The sequence below is a fragment of the Callorhinus ursinus genome, unplaced genomic scaffold (genome assembly GCF_003265705.2).
Source record: "Callorhinus ursinus isolate GAN/ISIS: 27379988/994484 unplaced genomic scaffold, GSC_fseal_2.0 scaffold40, whole genome shotgun sequence".
NCBI lineage: Eukaryota > Metazoa > Chordata > Mammalia > Carnivora > Otariidae > Callorhinus > Callorhinus ursinus.
This window is the reverse complement of record NW_027397102.1, coordinates 14,463,820-14,483,468: the sequence shown is the minus strand read 5'-3', so window position 1 is coordinate 14,483,468 and position 19,649 is coordinate 14,463,820. Positions and strand designations below refer to the sequence as shown.

General features: G+C 37.6%; 1 protein-coding gene across 4 annotated transcripts in view; it reads right to left on the bottom strand.

Moving 5' to 3' along the window:
• The window catches only part of LOC112828530 (protocadherin-11 X-linked), a 639,354-nt gene that overhangs the window by 521,269 nt on the left and 98,436 nt on the right, over positions 1 to 19,649 (bottom strand). The gene's annotated exons all lie outside the window — the stretch shown is intronic.

Here is a 19,649-nt window from a genome sequence, read left to right as displayed (position 1 = left end):
TAACAAAGTACAGTATCCATTCTTGATAAAAATCCTCAACGGAGTAGGGATAGAGGGAACATACCTCAATATCATAAAGGCCATATTTGAATGACTCACAGCTAATATCATCCTCAATGTGGAAAATCTGAGACCTTCTTCTCTATGGTTAGGAACAAGACAGGGAAGTCCACTCTCACCATTGTTATTTAACATAGTAGGGAAGTCCTAACTTCAGCAATCAGACAACAACAACAACAACAACAACAACAAATAAAAGACATCCAAATCAGCAATGAGGAAGTCAGACTTTCACTATTTGCAGATGACACAATACTCTATGTAGAACACCTGAAAGACTTCACCAAAAAAATTGTAGAACCAATACAGGATTTCAATAAAGTCGAAAGATAAAAAAAAATCAACATATAGAAATCTGTTGCATTTATCTTTTAAGATTTAATCATTTATTTTAGAGAAAGAGAGAGAGAGTATGGGGAGAAGGGCAGAGGGAAAGAAACTTCAAGCGGACTCTCTGCTGAGCATAGAGCCTAATCAGGGCTCTATCCCACATCCCATGAAATCATGATCTGGGCCAAAGCCAAGAGCTGGATGCTCAACTGACTGAGCCACCCAGGTACCGCTAGAAATCTGTTGAATTTCTATACACCAGTAATGAAGCAGCAGGAAAACAAACAAACAAGAACAAGGAATTTATCTTATTTACAATTGCACCAAAACCATAATATACCTAGGAATAAACATTACCAAAGAGGTAAGAGATCTGTATTCTGAAAACTATCAAGACTCCATGTTTGATGGAGTCTTTCAGGTGTTCTACATAGAATATCATGTAATCTGTGAATAGTGAAAGTTTTACTTCTTCATTGCTCATCCATATGCCTATTTATTTCACCCCAAATATCCAAAGTAATCTTGAGAAAGAAAAGCAAAGTTGGAAGCATCAAAATTCTGAACTTCAAGGTATATTACAAAGCTGTAGTGATAAAGAAGGTATGGTACTGACACAAAAACAAACACATAAATCAAAGAAACAGAAGAGAAAGCCCAGAAACGGATCCACAACTAGGTGACCAACTAATCTTTGACAAAGGAGGAAAAACATCCAATGGATAAAAAGACACTCTCTTCAACAAATGGTGTTGGGAAAACTGGACAGCAATGTGCAGAATGAAACTGGATCACTTCTTAAACCATACATAAAAATAGATTCAAAATGGATGAAATACCTAAATGTGAGAAAGGAAACCATCAAAATCCTAGAGGAGAACATGGGCAGCAAGTCCCTCCTAGAAATCTCGCCAGAGACGAGGACAACAAAAGCAAAAATGAACTATTTGGACTTCATTAAGATAAAAAGCTTCCACACAGTGAAGGAAAGAATCAACAAACCTAAGACAACCTATAGAATGGGAGAGATATTTGCAAGTGACATATCTGATAAAGGGTTAGTATCCAAAATCTATAAAGAACTTATCAAACTCAACACCCCCAAAACTCCAATCATCTAGTTAAGAAATGAGCATAAGACATGAATAGTCCCCCACTCAGCAGGGAGTCTGCTTGAATTTCTCCCCCTCTGCCCCTCCCCCTGCTTATGCTCACTCTCTCTCTCTCTCCTAAATAAATAAAATTTTTTTAAAAAAGTTAAAAAAAGAGGATGCTGCCTGTGTTATCCTCTAAGACTTTGATGGTTTCCTTCCTCACATTTAGATATTTCATCCATTTTGAATTTATTTTTGTGTATGGTGTAAGAAAGTGGTCCAGTTTCATTCTTCTACATGTGGCTGTCCATTTTCCCCAACACTATTTGTTGAAGAGACTGTCATTTTTCCATTGGATAGTCTATCTTGCTTTGTTGAAGATTAGTTGACCATATAGTTGTGGGTTCATTTCTGGATTTTCTATTCTGTTCCACTGATTTGTGTCTGTCTATGTGCCAACACCATACTGTCTTGATGACTACAGCTTTGTAATATAGCTAAAAGCCTGGAATTGTGATGCCTCCAACTTTGCTTTTCTTTTTCAAGATTGCTTTGATTATTCGGGGTCTTTTGTGGTTCCAGACAAATTGTTGGACTGTTTGTTCTATCTCTGTGAAAAATGCTGTTGGTATTTTGATAGGGATTGCTTTATGTGAGTAGATTGCTTTGGGCATTATAGACATTTTCACAATGTCTATATTGCCAATAATGTCTATAATTTCTTTGCTGATTTTGATGGAAATTCTCTGTGCCTCCTGGATTTGGATGTTTGTTTCCTTCCCCAGATTAGGGAAGTTTTCAGTTATAATTACTCTAATAAACCTCCTGTCCCCTTTTCCCCTCTCTTCTTCTGGGACTTCTATCATATGAATGTTACTATGCTTTATGGAGTTGATGAATTCCCTAAGTATACATTTGTGATCTCATATTTTTCTTTCCCTCTTTTTGCAGCTTCATTATTTTCCAAAATTTTTCTTCCATATCACTTATTCATTTCTCTGCTTCTTCCATCCTTGCAGTCATTACGACAGTTGATTTTGCATCCCAGTTTTAGCAATTTTCATTTCAGCCTAACTAGTTTTTACATTTATCTCTTTGTTAGGGGACTGACTCCCTGGTGTCTCTTATGTTTTTCTCAAGCCCAACTAGGATACTTATTATTGTTGTTTTATATTCTGGATCAGGCCCATTACTTATATCTGCTTTGATTAGAACCCTGGCAGTGACTTTTCTTTGTTCTTTCTTTTGGGATGAATTACTCCATCTTGGTATTTTGTCTAAGTCTCTGTCTCTGGGCTAGAAAAACCTACTGTGCTTCCTGCTTCTGAAAGTAATGGCTTTATTGAGAAGAGGTTGCATACTATACAGGGCCTCACATTTCAGGAAGTGTTTTTGGTGTATGGTATGTGCATTCTGCTGCTGTGTTTTGGCCACACTTTCCCTCAGTTAAGTCCTCTGCAGAGGTTCTCCTTGCCTGCAGTGGGAAGTGTATGGACCTTGGCCAGAGTGTGGCCAGTTTTAAAAAGTATGCTCTTGTCTGCTTGTTAAAAGAGGCCAGATCCTATTACCACTAAAGCTGAAGTTTTGCAGCACTCTATGGTCAGTATACTTGGTGTGTAGGGGGAGTTTATTCTGGTCTTCTTGGGGAGGGGCCCACTGTTCTGTGTCTCAGGCACACTTGCTCTAGTAAAGAAACACCTGCAGATTGCAGAAGGGTGGGGTTGATGTAAGCTGCTGAGGTCCCCACTGTTGGCACTATTCTGCCTACTGAAGATGGTACATGCTGATGCACAGGGTAAAACAATGGTGCCAGCCTTCTCCCTCATCTCCAGAGTGGGGAGTCCGTGCCTGGTGTTGTCCTAGGAGCCCTCATTGAAGACTGAACTATCTCCCTTCATGTGTCCCAGGCATCCCTCAGATCCCTGCCTTCAGCCCATCCGTGTCCAGCCATCTACCCACCCAGCAGTGCAGTGCATCTGTGTTTTATTTCAGACATGCTGGCTGAGTTTCAAAACTCCCAACTTTAGGGGCCTGGAGCAGCACAGACCCATGCTGGTCCTCTGGGGGGAAGATGTCACCATGCTGGTGCTGGTGCTGGTGTGGTTTGTCCCAGAAGGGCATCACACCAAATGCACAGGGGGTTGAAGTTTAGAAAAGTGCACAGCAAAAAGCCAGCATCCAGGTTAGCTGCTCTCAGCAGGTGTCTCTGCCCCTATGCTAAGGAGCAAGGCAATGGTATGCCACCCACCAGCTCTTCAGCTCTTTTGTCCCCTGAGAGGCATGCCACCTCTCCCAGATGTAGTCCAAGAAGAGGAAAATGTCTCCCATTGCTTCCCAAGAGACCCTGAGATGGTGCCATTCATTCCCTAGCCTCTGCCCTCCTTCTCCACAGGAGCATCCCTGTGCCCACCATTCTCCACACTGACCATGGTGCAGATTTCTAAAACTCATGTTTGAGCTCCACTGGTTGTAAAAACTCATAATAATAACCCTCTTTTTTTCCCAGTCAATAGCTTTGAGGAAATGTTTTTCTTGTACAATCCCCTGTGTGCTGTTCTCCCCCCTTCCTCTCTCCATTATCAGGAACCCCTCTCCTTTGCAGGACCCACAATCCCTTTTTTCCCCTAAATCACATCTCCACACCTCCTACTTTCCATGATGTGTCCTTTTGTCTTCTTCTATTTGTGCAGTTTTTTCTCTCAGTCCTCAGATCAATTTCTTGGGTGTTCAGAATGATTTGATATTTTTTAGCTGTGTTCAAGGGACAAGGCAAACACAGGGCCCTCCTACTACACTACATCCTCAATTCCAATAACCTAGACTTTGAAGTTGTGTTTTGATTGCTGAATTATAATTCTAATAATTCTAATAAAATCATAATTTCTCAAAAATTGCACAACACTTAGATATGTATTTTTGAACTCTAGTAAAACCCTATCAATGATAGTAGACTGGTAAACATCTAGTAAGTACTGATTTTAACTTCTGAAAAAGAATATTTTTTTCTGACCAAAATTGTTTGTGATTTTGGCAAACTGCCAAGAAGTGGAAGCACACTTAACTAATATAAAGTTAAGGAACCTAATAATAAGCAAGTTGCATTTCATTACATCATTACTCTAAACTCAAGCACTGGATTATTACACTAACTGAATGATCTGCCACATTTTGTATTTAACTTGATTTATATTATCACCAGAATTATTTAGGAATTGTAGCAGCAATTGCTATCAACCCTATTAACTAGATACTTTAATTCAATTATTTTATTAGGGACCATGCTAAAGTATTTAAGCCAACTCTAAGAATTAAAGGTAAATTTCAAAATAAACCTACCTAAAATGTGTTTACTAATTCATTGAATTGCTTCACTTTTTTTCAATTTACTTATTTAGTTAGTTTTTTTTTAAGATTTTTATTTATTTATTTATTTGAGACAGAATGGGAGAGAGAGAGCACATGAGAGGGGGGAGGGTCAGAGGGAGAAGCAGACTCTCCGCCAAGCAGGGAGCCTGATGCGGGACTCGATCCAGGGACTCCTGGATCATGACCTGAGCCAAAGGCAGTCGCCCAACCAACTGAGCCACCCAGGCGCCCTTATTTAGTTAGTTTTAAGTAATCTCTACACCCAACATGGAGCTCAGACTCTTGATCCTGAAATCAAGAGTTGCATGCTTTTCCAAATGAACCAGCCAGGTGCCCCTGCTTTACTTTTCATGAATAATGTGACATAAAAGATAAGGAATCCTGATATGCACAATTGAATTTTCAAATAGAATTCTGCATCATATTTGGTTTTTTTTTTAAAGATTTTATTTATTCATTCATGAGAGACAGAGGGGGAGAGAGAGAGAGAGAGAGAGAGAGAGAGAGAGAAGCAGAGGGAGAAGCAGGCTCCCAAGGAGCAGGGAGCCTGATGCGGTACTCGATCCCAGGACCCTGGGATCATGACCTGAGCCGAAGGCAGACGCTTAACGATCTGAGCCACCCAGGCGCCCTGCATCATATCCGGTTTAATGAGTCAATCCATATAGAACATTTTGGGGGGGAAATATTTAAATTTATCTTTAGAAAAATGATCAGCTCCTCTAGAATAGGACACAGGCACTCAAGTTACCATGAGAATAAACATTATTTATATACATATTAGATAGAGATGTAGGCAAAGATACCTAAATATATCTTCTGATGTTGACTTAAGTGCCCATATTTATACTTTTTTAAAAAAAAGATTTTATTTATTTATTTGAGAAAGAGAGACACAGTGAGAGAGGGAACACAAGCAGGTGGAGTGGGAGAGGGAGAAGCAGGCTTCCCGCAGAGCAGGGAGCCCAATGTGGTGCTCGATCCCTGGGATCAAGACCTGAGACGAAGGCAGACGCCTAATGACTGAGCCACCCAGGTGCCCCTATACTTTTAAAATATATTTATAGGTGTATGTATATATTTATATATGTAGGTGTGTGTGTGTATATAAATACACACACACACACACACACACACACACACACACACACAGTCTCCAAAATCCTGAGTGAAAAATCCAGGCAAATCCATGGAGAAAGCCAAAACATAAGATGGAAAACAATTAATTGATTATTGGTGACATCATAATTTTTAATGTTAGTGAATGAAACAACAACAGAGTATAATTTGTTATTGTATTGATGGTATCAATTATTCTTAAACCAGTATAATGAAGGAAAATATAAACTGTTAAAAGTATTTTTGGAGAATATTTCTATACAGATAGAGTTTTTATTTTTCTACAGAAACCACTGAAGGTTCTTGATCTACCACCTAATTCTTTTTTTTTTTTTTTTTTTTTTAGAAAGAGGTTGTGTAGCTTATCCTCTTTTTAGGCTATCCTCAAGTGACCTCCAGTTAAATAGCTATTCAGTGAAAACTGTAGAAAAGGAGAAACTGGTAACACATTTAGCTTCTTGAAACCTTTGTTGTTTGGAACCTTAACCAAAAGCTTAATCCCTCCTAATTTTTGTGAGTCAGTGCACAGAAGTAGTGGATAGATGGTCTTCACACATTTGAATAATAATTAAGGAAATGTTATGTCCAAAATAAAATAATTTAATGAAATTACATGTTTTCATGTCATTATCTTTCATATTTAGCCTTAATAAACACTATATTAAATGAACAATGCCGGGCGCCTGGGTGGCTCAGTTGGTTAAGCAATTGCCTTCGGCTCAGGTCATGATCCTGGAGTCCCGGGATCGAGTCCCACATCGGGCTCCCTCCTCAGCAGGGAGTCTGCTTCTCCCTCTGACCCTCTTCCCTCTCATGCTCTCTATCTCTCTCATTCTCTCTCTCTCAAATAAATAAATAAAATATTAAAAAAATAAAAATAAATGAACAATGCCAACTCAGAAAAGGATTCACCCTGTATGATTTGGTGTTAGGATGTCTATTGTCAGGTAATTCTTCACAAACTAATCTTTTGCCAGTTAAGCTAACTTAACCTGAGAGTTGTTCAGCTAAAGTAAATGGAGAATGCAGCTTGAGTTTGTGCAAACTCTGTGGCTCAATATAGTCCAAATCTTCTGGAAGAAGAAAAAAATGTAAAATGGCAAACAAGGAACTAGTCTAGATATTTTGGATTTTATAAATTGTGACTATATATTTTAATTGCCCCCGTTTAATAACTAAGAGGGATCCTTTTAACTTTCAAAGTTGTCTTTATTTGGAGGTAGATTATGTGGTCACACTTGTTTAGTATAACACAAATAGAAAACCACATGAGGATAAAATAGCAGTAAAAATATACACAAAGTTATATGCAGGCACACAAGGATAATTCTTTCTTTAATCTACAAATTGAATCTGAACTCTACAGATCAAACCATATGTCAACTGCCACTGTGGAAATTATTAGAGAAAGCAACATTTAAAGTAACTACAAATATTGGCTATTAAATAAGCAGTTATCTTTTTTAAGATTTTTATTTATTTATTTGAGAGAGAGAGAGAGCAAACACAAGCAGAAGGGAGAGGTAGAGGGAGAAGCAAACTCCTCACTGAGCAGGGAGCCCAATGCAGGGCTCTATCCCCGGACCTTAAGATCATGACCTGAGTGGAAGGTAGACGCTTAACCCACTGAGCTACCCAACCCCCCCAATGGTTATCTTTTCTTTAAAGTTTTTATTTAAAGTCCAGGTAGTTAACATATTGTGCAATATTAGTTTCAGGTGTACAGTATAGTGATTCAACACTTCCACACAACACCCTGTGGTCATCACAAGTGCACTCCTTAATCCCCATCAACTATTTAACCCATCCCCTGACCCACATCCCCTCTGGTAACCATCAGTTTGTTCTCTGAACTTAAGATTCTGTTTCTTGGTTTAAGCAGTTATCTTTTAAAGTAACACTGATAACTACACCTAGGAGAGAAAATCCAGCTATTTGTGAAACAGAAGTTTCTAAACATGTGAAAGTATAGAGTTATGCATTCAGTTATTTGTAAAAAAAAAACAAACAAAAAATCTTCCAATATCATAGTAACACAAAAGCTGTTAGTAAAAAGAATTGTTGATAATTCATTGTGGCAATGCACTGCAAATATGAATGAATCAACTATGACTATCCCATTGAAGCAATCACAAGTTTAAGAAAGCTTAACAGCTGCATCAGATGAAACAATTGTCAATGAACTGTGTAGCAAACAAAGCATGGAGATACTTTGGAATAACTCCTGAAGTTATACAAGGCAAGAGTTTATGTTTACTTACAGCTTTATCTAATCTAAAACATGATGCCTTAAGATGGAAAAAAATACATATGCATGTAATTGCTTCACCAAATCCACAGTTGTCTGGCAATGTCAATAGGTTTTTTGGTAAAATGCTATTTTCACAGCCATCAATATCCAAATAAGGCAAGCAAGCCACTATTTTGTGGGGTATGTAGAACATTATCTCAGACAGGAGCCAGTTTCTTGCCTCAAAACTTTACTAATTTAGATTATAGAAGACCATACATAGTTGAAATGATATTACTATTTGCAAAACATCCACAAAAACAAGTGGAGAAAAATTATAAATTACTCTAAATTACTTAAATTTGCCATAGTATATTTGTGTAAACAAATATAGCTCTGGAAATCATATCTTTAGATAAATAATAATAAATCAGATTTCTAAGAGTTAGAGTAATTAAAACCTCAGTTTTATTAATCTGGTTATTTTGCATGTAAACTGGTTTTCTACATGAGAACTCTAGCTTTATAAAAACCATACATTGTATCATTTAGATATTTGATCTTAAACATTGTTTGAAGGACTAAAGAAAAACTCCAGGCACCTGAATATGCCTGAAATTTCATGGTGTGATTTCTGGAAAAAAAATTGACTTCAGAGAAATGGTAGAATCATAAAAGCTGCAGATGGATAAGCTAGGTCAGTCTCTTTACAAGCTGGCCAACAATGCTCCAATTAAGTGTCATATATATTATCCACAATGAGGAAATTTTCGTTTTTCCCAGTACATGAATACTTCTAGTTTAAAAATGCATTTCTATGCCATTATAAAGGTTGTCCTTAAAAGGCTTAAAAATGATAGAATGATCATCATTACTTTTTTGATTTCAAACTCAAGAGAGTTCTATATTGGGTTTGGAATCTAGAATAATGATGTATTTGAGAAGTGAAGGAAATGGTATGGCTATCGGTAGCTGATCCATTAGGAATCACTTTTTTTCACAGTAAAATGAAAAGGTTTAAATGCCTATTGAAACAAGCAAAATCTGTTAAATATTTAAGTCCTCAGAGAAAAAGCAATGTGATACCACTAAATGAAGTAGAGAATGTAATAGTCATCATCAGAATTTTAAAATTTTTGTGTATTCAATCAACATAGGTGGCCTTCATTTTATATTTTTTGAATGATACTTAAATTTAGTTGAATAAATTAACTAATAATAATGATGAATATTGAATATTTGGTAGTTTGTAACAATAATAACTGTATTTTCCAACATTTTGATAGCTATATGCAGTATCATATTCATTCATATAATCATTCAGTGACTTAAAACACTATGTTCAAATAAAAGCAATCTATAAAATTCTACACTTCTTACTTTATATATAATCCATTAAATTGTTTTTATTTTTTAATTTATGCATCCCTGAATTGTTTAGAGCATCAATTTATTTTTCAGTTAATCATTTTCTTAATTATTTTCATTACTGACAGTGAAGTTCTCCTTTTCTCTGGCCATGCTATTTTAAATGGATGCTTCTAAGCAAACTCCTGTCCTCAGAGAATATCTTGGCCCCCTCATAAGCTAGAAAAACATACTAACATCCATAAAAGGCTTGTTCTAGCAAATATCCTGTTTGAAAAATGATATTTAAAACCTATTTAATTTAGAAAAATTAAAAATAAAAATTTCACATTTGTTATTGCATATCTCTCCAACAGAATCCACTGCAAAAAGAACCGTGATTGACTTACAAGAAAAGAAATAATAGAAAAAAATTTTCATCATGAATAAAAAGACAGGACAGGACAATTTTTTAAAATGGCATTTGAATGAGATGTAAATAAAGAAATTTCTGTGTATGAGAAAATATTCACATTAGCAATATAGTAGTCATATGGAGAGCCAGGAGGAGGCCAAGACAAATGAAGAAAGAGAGACATTTGATTCAAGAGATGAGCTAAAGAATCAAACTCAGTATAACCAAAACCATTCAACTTCTCTGGATTGCTGGGTTCAGGTGGTAAATGCACTGCACTGATATTTAATCTTCTAAAGAATTCCTTAATGGATTCTTCTGTCACATCATAGGGCAAGTTCCCTAGAAAAGCAGTATAGGGTGGCGATTTCGGAAGATGGCTCCAGTCGATACTGGGTTCCCGAGCAGCCCGTGGAGCAGTGGGTCGGATAGAACTGTCAATTGGAGGTGCCAGAGATGGAGGGAACAAAGACCACTGGAAGGAGTCTGACAGGGAAGATGGCAAAAAGGATCAAGACTCCAAATCTGCACCTGAGCCAAAGAAACCTGAAGAAAATCCAGCTTCCAAGTTCAGTTCTGCAAGCAAGTATGCTGCTCTCTCTGTTGATGGTGAAGATAAGAACGAGGGAGATTACACTGAATAGACCTCTGCATCCTGTGCTTTTTCCTAGTCTCTCCACCCTGGAACATTTGAGAGCAAATCAAACCTCTATCCAGACAAAACAATAAAACTCACTATCTCCTAGAGACCTTTCTTAACTTTAAAAAAAAACAAAAAACAAAAAACAAAATGAAATGAAATGAAATTCTTTTGCATGCTGCTGCAGCCTTTAAAGTATTGAACTAACTGGAGAATTGCCAGTGTCGCCAGAGAGAAAGAGACGTACAGCTTTTCATGGAAAATTTGTGCATTTTTACGATACATGCAGTGTAATTAGTGCCTGGGGGTCTTTAGCAAAATGGCAGTGACAGCGATACAGTGTCTGGAATCTGGCTGGGCAGTAGGGCAGGCTTAAGGAAGAGTGTGAGATTTCTACCTTTGAAGTCTTATTATCTTATTGTGGCATATATGAATTCTCAAACATTATCTGAATGAATTTTTGATCCTTGGAAAGGTAAAAAAAAAAAAAAGAGAGAGAGAGATGAGCTAAAGCAGGTAAATGGAAGTTTGTTTTAAATTGAACTAGATCCAAAAATAAATGTGAAGCCAATGACATTGATTGAGGAGAATGTTGCTATCATGTTTTTATCTGTATATGTATATATACATATGTGTGTATATATATACACATATATACGTGTGTGTAAAATATGTATGAAAAATAAATTCAAATTATAAAATAAGCTTTTTAAAGAAGGTGAATCATACTTTTAAAAAATTGGGGAAGACTACAATTCATCTTAAATTATAGAGCAAAACCACTAACTTTTGTTTATGGAATATTTTAAGGCACTCAGGAAATTTTGTGTATTTTTCTTATTTCATTACCTTTTATAATACCCCTGCCTGTTTGAAAAGGATAACTTTAATTTTCTCCATTATATTGGAGAGGAACTGGAGGAATAGATAAGTTTGAGAACTAAGATAATAGAAAGACTTGTGTAATTACCACCACCCTCACACAGGAATTACCATTTCATCACAAGGATTTTAGCTCCAGTCTCACAAATGTTTTTCAGATAAATTAAGGCAAAAAGTATTACTGCCATAATTGCATACCTAGTAAAAATATTAAATATCATAAATTAATAAAGGTACTGAGTGAAAATCTACTAAACGTAGGTTTGGAAATTATAATTATTCTGAAAGTATGAAGACTTAAAATAATTCCATGTTAATAACAGAATGACCAATTCAATATAAAATTTTTAGAAGATAATAAATGTTTTTTTCCTCCTTACTATCATTAGTGTAAAAATATATTCCCTATAATACCTGTTATTAAGCTCTTTGGGCATTTTGTCTATTTTTCAAACATATTTTTATCTCTCGAGACTTTGTGCACTGGGAAATGATTAAAAACATGTTAAAATTAGATGACTGGAATTAGATTAAGATAGTAGTAGTCAGTTACTGTTACAACTAAGATAATATTCGGGTGCCTGTGTGGCTCAGTTGGTTAAGCAACTACCTTCAGCTCAGGTCATGATCCCGGAGTCCCAAGATCAAGTTCCACATCAGGCTCCCGGCTCAGCGGGGAGTCTGCTTCTCCCTCTGACCCTCTCCCCTCTCATGCTTTCTCTCTCCCTCTGTCTCTCAAATAAATAAATAAAATCTTAAAAAAAAAAACTAAGACAATATTCAGTAGAACAGCCTTCTGCTCTTCAGAATTTTACTTCATTCCATTAGAGAAGCTTGAAATAATGGACTTCTGTGTTCAAAATGAGCAGAAGGATGAGAAATGTTCATGAGAATATCCTCCATAAAATAAAATTCTTGATTAAACGAGACCTCAAGGACAAAAATAAATTAGGTTAGGATAATCCAAAACATCATTTTATAGTATTCAACTTTTAAAACTCCTTCTTTTGTTTAATGAAACAAAGTTTAAAATTACTTTTTTTAGGGGATCCTGGGTGGCTCAGTCAGTTAACATCCAATTCTAGATTTTAGCTCAGGCATTGATATCACAGTCATGAGATTGAACCCCACGTCAGGCTCTCCACTGAGCTTGGAGCGTGCTTGCGATTCTCTCTCTCCCTCCTCATCTGCCCCTCCCCTCTGCTCCTGTGCATGCTCTCTCTCTCCCTCTCTCCAGAAAAGACTTTTTTTTTAAAGGTCTTTTATTTGTATTTCTTATTCATTTATTTATTTTATTTAAATTTCAGTTAGTTAACATAAAGTACAATATTACTTTTTGGAGTACAATTCAGTGACTCATCACTTACATACAACACAATCCTCATCACTACAAGTGCCCTCTTTAATACCCATCACCCCTCCACATCACTTAATCAACCCTCAGTTTGTTCTCTGTTGTTAAGAATCTCTTGGGGCACCTGGGTGGTTCAGTTGGTTAAGCATCTGCCTTTAGCTCAGGTCGTGATCCTGGAGTCTCAGGATCGGGCCCCACATCAGGCCCCTGCTAAGCTGGGAGTCTGCTTCTCCCTCTGCCCCTCACCCTTCTCATTCTCTCTCTCTCTCTCATCTCTCAAGTCAATAAATAAAAAATGTTAAAAAAAAGAATCTCTTTGGAGAAATGCCTGTTCATGTCTTGTGTCCATTTATTGACTGGATTATTTGTTCTTTGGGTGTTGATTTTGATAAGTTTTTTATATATTTTGGATACTAGCCCTTTATCTGATGTGTTATTTGCAAATATCTTCTCCCATTCTGTTGGTTGTCTTATGGTTTTGTCGACTGTTTCCTCTGCTGTGCAAAAGCTTTTTATCTTGATGAAGTTCCAATAGTTCGATTTGCCTTAGTTTACCTTGCCTTTGGAGACCTGTCTAGCAAGGAGTTGCTGTGCCAAGGTTGAAGAGGTTACTGCCTGTGTTCTCCTCTAGGATTTTGATGGACTCCTTTCTCACATTTAGAAGACATACAAATGGCCAACAGGCACATGAAAAAATGCTCTACATCACTCAGCATCAGGGAAATACAAATTGAATTCACAATGATATACCACCTCACACCAGTCAGAATGGCTAAAATTAACAAGTCAGGAAACAACACATGTTGGCAAGGATGTAGAGAAAGGTGAACCCTCTTACACCATTGGTGTTGGTGGGAATGCAAGCTGGTACAGCCACTCTGGAAAACGGTATGGAGGTTCCTCAGAAAGTTGAAAATAGACTACCCTACAACCCAGCAATTGCTCTACTGGGTATTTATCCCAAAGATACAAATATAGTGATATGAAAGGGCACATGCACTCCAATGTTTATCATAGCAATGTCCACAATAAACAAACTATGGAAAGAGCCCAAATGTCCATCAACAGATGAATGGATAAAAATAAAATGGATTTATATATACACACACACAAAAACACACACACACATATATATATACATACAGTGGGATACTCCTCAGCCATCAAAAAACATGAAATCTTGCCATTTGCAGTGATGTGGATGGAACTAGAGGGTATTATGTGAAGTGAAATAAGTCAATCAGAGAAAGGCAATTATCATATGATCTCACTGATATGTGGAATTTAAGAAACAAAAGAGAGGATCATAGGGGAAGGGAGTAAAAAATAAAACAAGATGAAACCAGAGAGGGAGACAATCATAAGAATCTCTTAATCATAGGAAACAAACTGAGGATTGCTGGAGGGGAGGGGGTATGGGGATGCAGTAACTAGGTGATGGACATTAAGTAGGGTATGTAATGTCAGGAGCACTGGGTATTATATAAGACTGATGAATCACAAACCCTGAACCTCTAAAACCAATAATACATTATATGTTAATTAATTGAAATTAAATTTTAAAATGTTTAAAAAAGTCTCATGGTTTTTTCCCTCTTTTTTTTCTATTTCCCTTTCCCATATATTCATCTGTTTTCTTTCTTAAATTCCACATATGAGTGAGACCACATGGTATTTGTCTTTCACTGACTGACTTATTTCACTTAGCATACTACATTCTAGTTCCATCCACATCATTGCCAATGGCAAGATTTCTTTTTTTTTAAGATTTTATTTATTAATTTGAGAGAGAGAGATTGCGCAAGTTGGGGGGAGCCGAGGGAAAGGGAGAAGCAGACTCCCCTCTGAGCAGGGAGCACAAAACAAGGCTCGATCCCAGGATCCTGAGATCATGACCTGAGCCAAAGATCATTTAACCAACTGAGCCACCAAGGCCTCCCAAGATTTCATTTTTTGATGCTGAGTAATATTCCATTGGGTATATATACACTACATCTTCTTTATCCATTCATCAGTCCATGGACATTTAGGTTTTCTCCATAGTTTGGATATTGTTGATAATGCTGCTATAAAACAATAGCCATAGTTTGGATATTGTTGATAAGGCTGCTATAAAAGTCAGGGTGCATGTATCCCTTGAATATATATTTTTGTGTCCTTTGGGTAAATACCTAGTAGTGCAATTGCTGGATCATAGGGTATTTCTATTTTTAAATTTTTGAGGAACATCCATACTGTTCTCCAGAGTGGCTGCACCAATTTGCATTCCCACCAACAGTGCAAGAGGGTTACTCTTTCTCCATATCCTTGCCAACATCTGTTCTTTCTTGTGTTGTTAATTTTAGCATTCTGAGAAGTGTGGGATGGTATCTCATTGTGGTTTTGATTTGTATTTCCCTGATGATGAGTGATGTTGAGCATCTTTTCATGTGTCTGTTAGCCACATGGATGTCTTCTTTGGAAGTGTCTATTCATGTCTTCTGCCCATTTCTTAATGGATTGTTTTTAGGGTGTTGAGTTTGATAAGATTTATAGATTTTGGATACTAACTTTTTATCAGATATGTCATTTGCAAATATCTTCTCCCATTGTGTAGGCTGCCTTTTAATTTTCTTGATTGTTTCCTTCCCTTTGCAGAAGATTCTAACCTTGACAAAGTCCAAATAGTTCATTTTTGCTTTTGTTTCTCTTGCCTCCTGTGACATGTCTAGTAGGAAGATGCTATGGCCAAGATCAAAGAGGTTGCTGCCTGTCTTCTCTAGGATTTTGATGATTTCCTGTTTCACATTTAGGTCTTTCATACATTTTGAAATTATTTTCATGTATGGTGTAAGAAACTGGTCCAGTTACACTCTTTTGCATTTTGCTGTCCAATCTTCCCAACACAATTTGTTGAAGAGCCTTTTTCCATTGGATATTCTTTCCTGCTTTGTGAAAGATTAGTTGACCATATAGTTGTGGGTCCTTTTCTGGGTTCTCTATTCTGTTTCATTGATTGATGTGTCTGTTTTTGTGCCAGTACCATATTCTCTTGATGACTACAGCTTTGTAATATAGCTTGAAATCCAGAATTGTGATGCCTCCAGTTTTGTTTTTCTTTTTCAGAATTGCTTTGGCTATTCAGAGTTTTTGTTGTTCCATACAAATTTTAAAATTGTTCTAGCTCTGTGAAAAATGCTGTTGGTATTTTGATAGGGATTGCACTAATTATGTAGATTGCTTTGGGTAGTATAGACATTTTAACAATGTTTGTTCTTCCAGTCCATGAGCATGGAACATTTTTCCATTTCTTTGTGTCTTCTTGAATTTCTTTCATAAGCGTTCTATAGTTTTCTGTGTACAGATCTTTTACCTCTTTAGTTAGGATTATTCGTAGTTATCCTATTGTTTTGTTTCAATTGCAAATGGGATTGATTGCTTCATTTGCTTTTCTGCTGCTTCATTTTTGAGGTATAGAAATGCAACAGATTTCTACACATTGATTTTGTATCCTGCAACTTTGTTGAATACATGTATTAGTTCTACCAATTTTTTGGTGGAGTCTATCAGGTTTTCTACATAAAATATCATGTTATTTGCGACGAGTGAAAGATTGACTTCTTTGCCTATTTGGTTGCCTTTTATTTCTTTTTGGTATCTGATTGCTGATGGTAAAACTTACAGTACTATGTTAAATAGTAATAGTGAGAGTGGAAATCCTTGTCTTGTTCCTGACCTAAGGGAAAAGGCTCTCAGTTTTTCCCCACTGAGTATGACATTAGCAGTGTGTACTTCAACATGGCTTTTATGATGTTGAGGTATGTCCCATCTGTCCCTACTGTGTCGAGGGTTTTAATCAAGAAAGGATGCTGTATTTTGTCAAATGCTTTTCCTGCATCTATTGACAGGATCATATGGTTCTTATCCTTTCTTTTACAAGTGTGGTGTATCATGATGATTGATTTGTGAATATTGAACCACTGTGCAATTCAGGAATGAATCCTCCTTGATTGTGGTGAATAATTATTTTAATATACTGTTGAATTTGATTTTATAGTATTTCATTGAGAATTTTTACTTCCATGTTCATCAGGGATACTGGCCTGTAATTCTCCTTTTCAGTGGGATCTTCGTCTGGTTTTGGGATCAAGATAATGCTGGCCTCATAGAGTGAAATTGGAAGTTTCCCTTCCACTTCTCTTTTTAAAAACAGTTTGAGAAGAATATGTATTAATTCTTCTCTAAGTGTCTGGTAGAATTCTTCTGTGAAGCCATGTGGTCCTGGATTTTTGTTTGTTGGGATGTTTTTGAGTACTGATTCAATTTTGTTGCTCGTTTGGTTCTGTTCAAATTTTCTATTTCTTAAATGGGCGGAGCAAGATGGCGGAGGAGTAGGAGACCTGGATTTCGTCTGGTCTCAGGAATTCAGCTGTATAGGGATCAAACCATTCTGAACACCTACGAACTCAAAAGGAGATGGAAGATAAGAATAGTAACAACGCTCTGAACAGAAAAGTGACCACTTTCTGGAAGGTAGGACGTGCAGAGAAGTGAATCCGAGGCAATATTCGGGAGGATAGACGGCGGGGGAGGGGGCCTCCGTCGGCCGCTTCTGGCAAGTGATAGAGCCACGGAGCACAAAATTGGAACTTTTAGAAGCCGGCTCCGCTGAGGGACATCGCTCCAGTGGCTAAGCGGAGGGTGGAAGCCTCGCGGGACAGTGTGGTCTCAGGACCCTCAGGGTCACAGAAAGACCGGGGGTGCCTGAGTGCGGCAGAGCTCCCAGGTATCGGAGCAGGGAAGCCGGCTGCAGAGACAGAGCCGAGGCACAGGCTCTCAGCTCGGGGTTGCCATAAACTGATCCGCAGCCCAGTCGGGCCACTGCTCCTCCAGCAGGGACCCAACAAGCGGCAGAACTGGGGAGACTCCACTTCCTCCCCTGGGAGGAGCGGTGCAGAAGGGCACCGCAGGGATTTGCTGGGTTTGGAGACTCAACACGGGGTCGGGTGCCAGACATAGAAACGCTCAATCACAGGCCAGGTGAGCACGGAGTGCGGCTGGAGACCAGGGAGACGGGAGTGACTGCTTTTTTCTGGGGGCACACTGAGGAGCGGGGCCCCGAGTTCTCAGCTCCTCCGGGCGGAGATTGGGAGGCCACCATTTTCACCCTGGTCCTCCAAAGCTGTACCGAGAGCTTGCAGGGAACAAAAGCTCCTGAGAGCAAACCGGAGCAGCTTGCTTAACCCGGACTCACAAGGGCGGGGCAATTCCACCTCCGGCAAAGATATTTGGGAACCACAGCAACAGGCCCCTCCCCCAGAAGATCAGCACGAATAGCCAGCAAGCCAAGACCAAGTTTACCGATCAAGGAGAACAGGAGAACTCCAGCGCTAGGGGAATACTGCACATAGAATTCATGGCTTTTTTACAATAATTCATTAGTTTTTCAAAGTTAATTTTTTTAACTGTTTTTTTTTTTACTTTTTCTTTTTCCTTTTTTCAAATAACATCTTATCAATCCATGGGCGCCTGGGTGGCTCAGATGGTTGAGCGTCTGCCTTCGGCTCAGGTCATGATCCCAGGGTGCTGGGATCGAGTCCCGCATCGGGCTCCCTGCTCCTTGGGAGCCTGCTTCTCCCTCTGCCTCTCTCTCTCTCTCTCTCTCTCTCTGTCTCTCATGAATAAATAAATAAAATCTTTAAAAAAAAACCATCTTATCAATCCCTTTAAAGAAAAACTTTTTATTTTTCATTTTTAGAATCATATTTTTATCCCTTCATAATAGTTACCCTTATTTTTGGCATATATATATATACGTTGTTCTGTCTTTAACATTTTGAGATACAATTTCTTCTAACAGATCAAAATATACCCTAAATCACTAGTGTATGGCTTTGTTCTATTCTCCTTCCAGATCACATTCTCTCCCTTTTATTTTCTTTTTTTTCTTTTTTCTTTTTCTTTTTAAATCTTCTTTCTTTTTAAAAAACAACGTCTTATCAATTCCTTTTATAAAATCTTTTATAATATTCATCTTTACAGTCATCTTCCATCCCTTCATTGTATCAACCCTTATTTTGTACAGATATAAGTCTTTCTTTCCTTAAAATTTTAGCAGGCACTTTCTTCTAACAGACCAAAATATGCCCAAAAGCTAGTGTGTGGCAATGATCTATGCACTAGCCTGATCATATTTGATCATATTCTGTTTTTTTGGTTTTGTTCTGTTTTTGTTTGTTTTTATCTTTTTCTTTTCCCTTTTTTTCTCTTCTTTCTTTCCCTTTCTTGTCCCCTGGTTTCAGGTCTTTCTGATTTCTATAGAGTATATTTGCTGGAGACGTTGTTAACCTGTTAGCATTCTGTTGTCTCATTCATCTATTCTCCTCTGGACAAAATGACAAGATGAAAAAAATTACCTCAGCAAAAAGAACAAGAGGTAGTACCGTCTGCCAGGGACCTACTCAATACGGACATTAGTACAATGTCGGACCTAGAGTTCAGAATCATGACTTTAAAGATACTAGCTGGGCTTGATAAAAGCGTGGAAGTTATTAGAGAAATTCTTTCTGGAGAAATAAAAGAACTAAAATCTAACTAAGTCGAAATCAAAAAGGCTATTAATGAGGTGCAATCAAAAATGGGGGCACTAACTGCTAGGATAAAGGAGGCAGAAGAGAGAATCAGCGATATAGAAGACCAAATGATGGAAAATAAAGAGGCTGAGAAAAAGAGAGAGAAAAAACTACAGGATCACGAGGGCAGAATTCGAGAGATAAGTGATACGATAAGATGAAACAACATTAGAATAATTGGGATCCCAGAAGAAGAAGAAA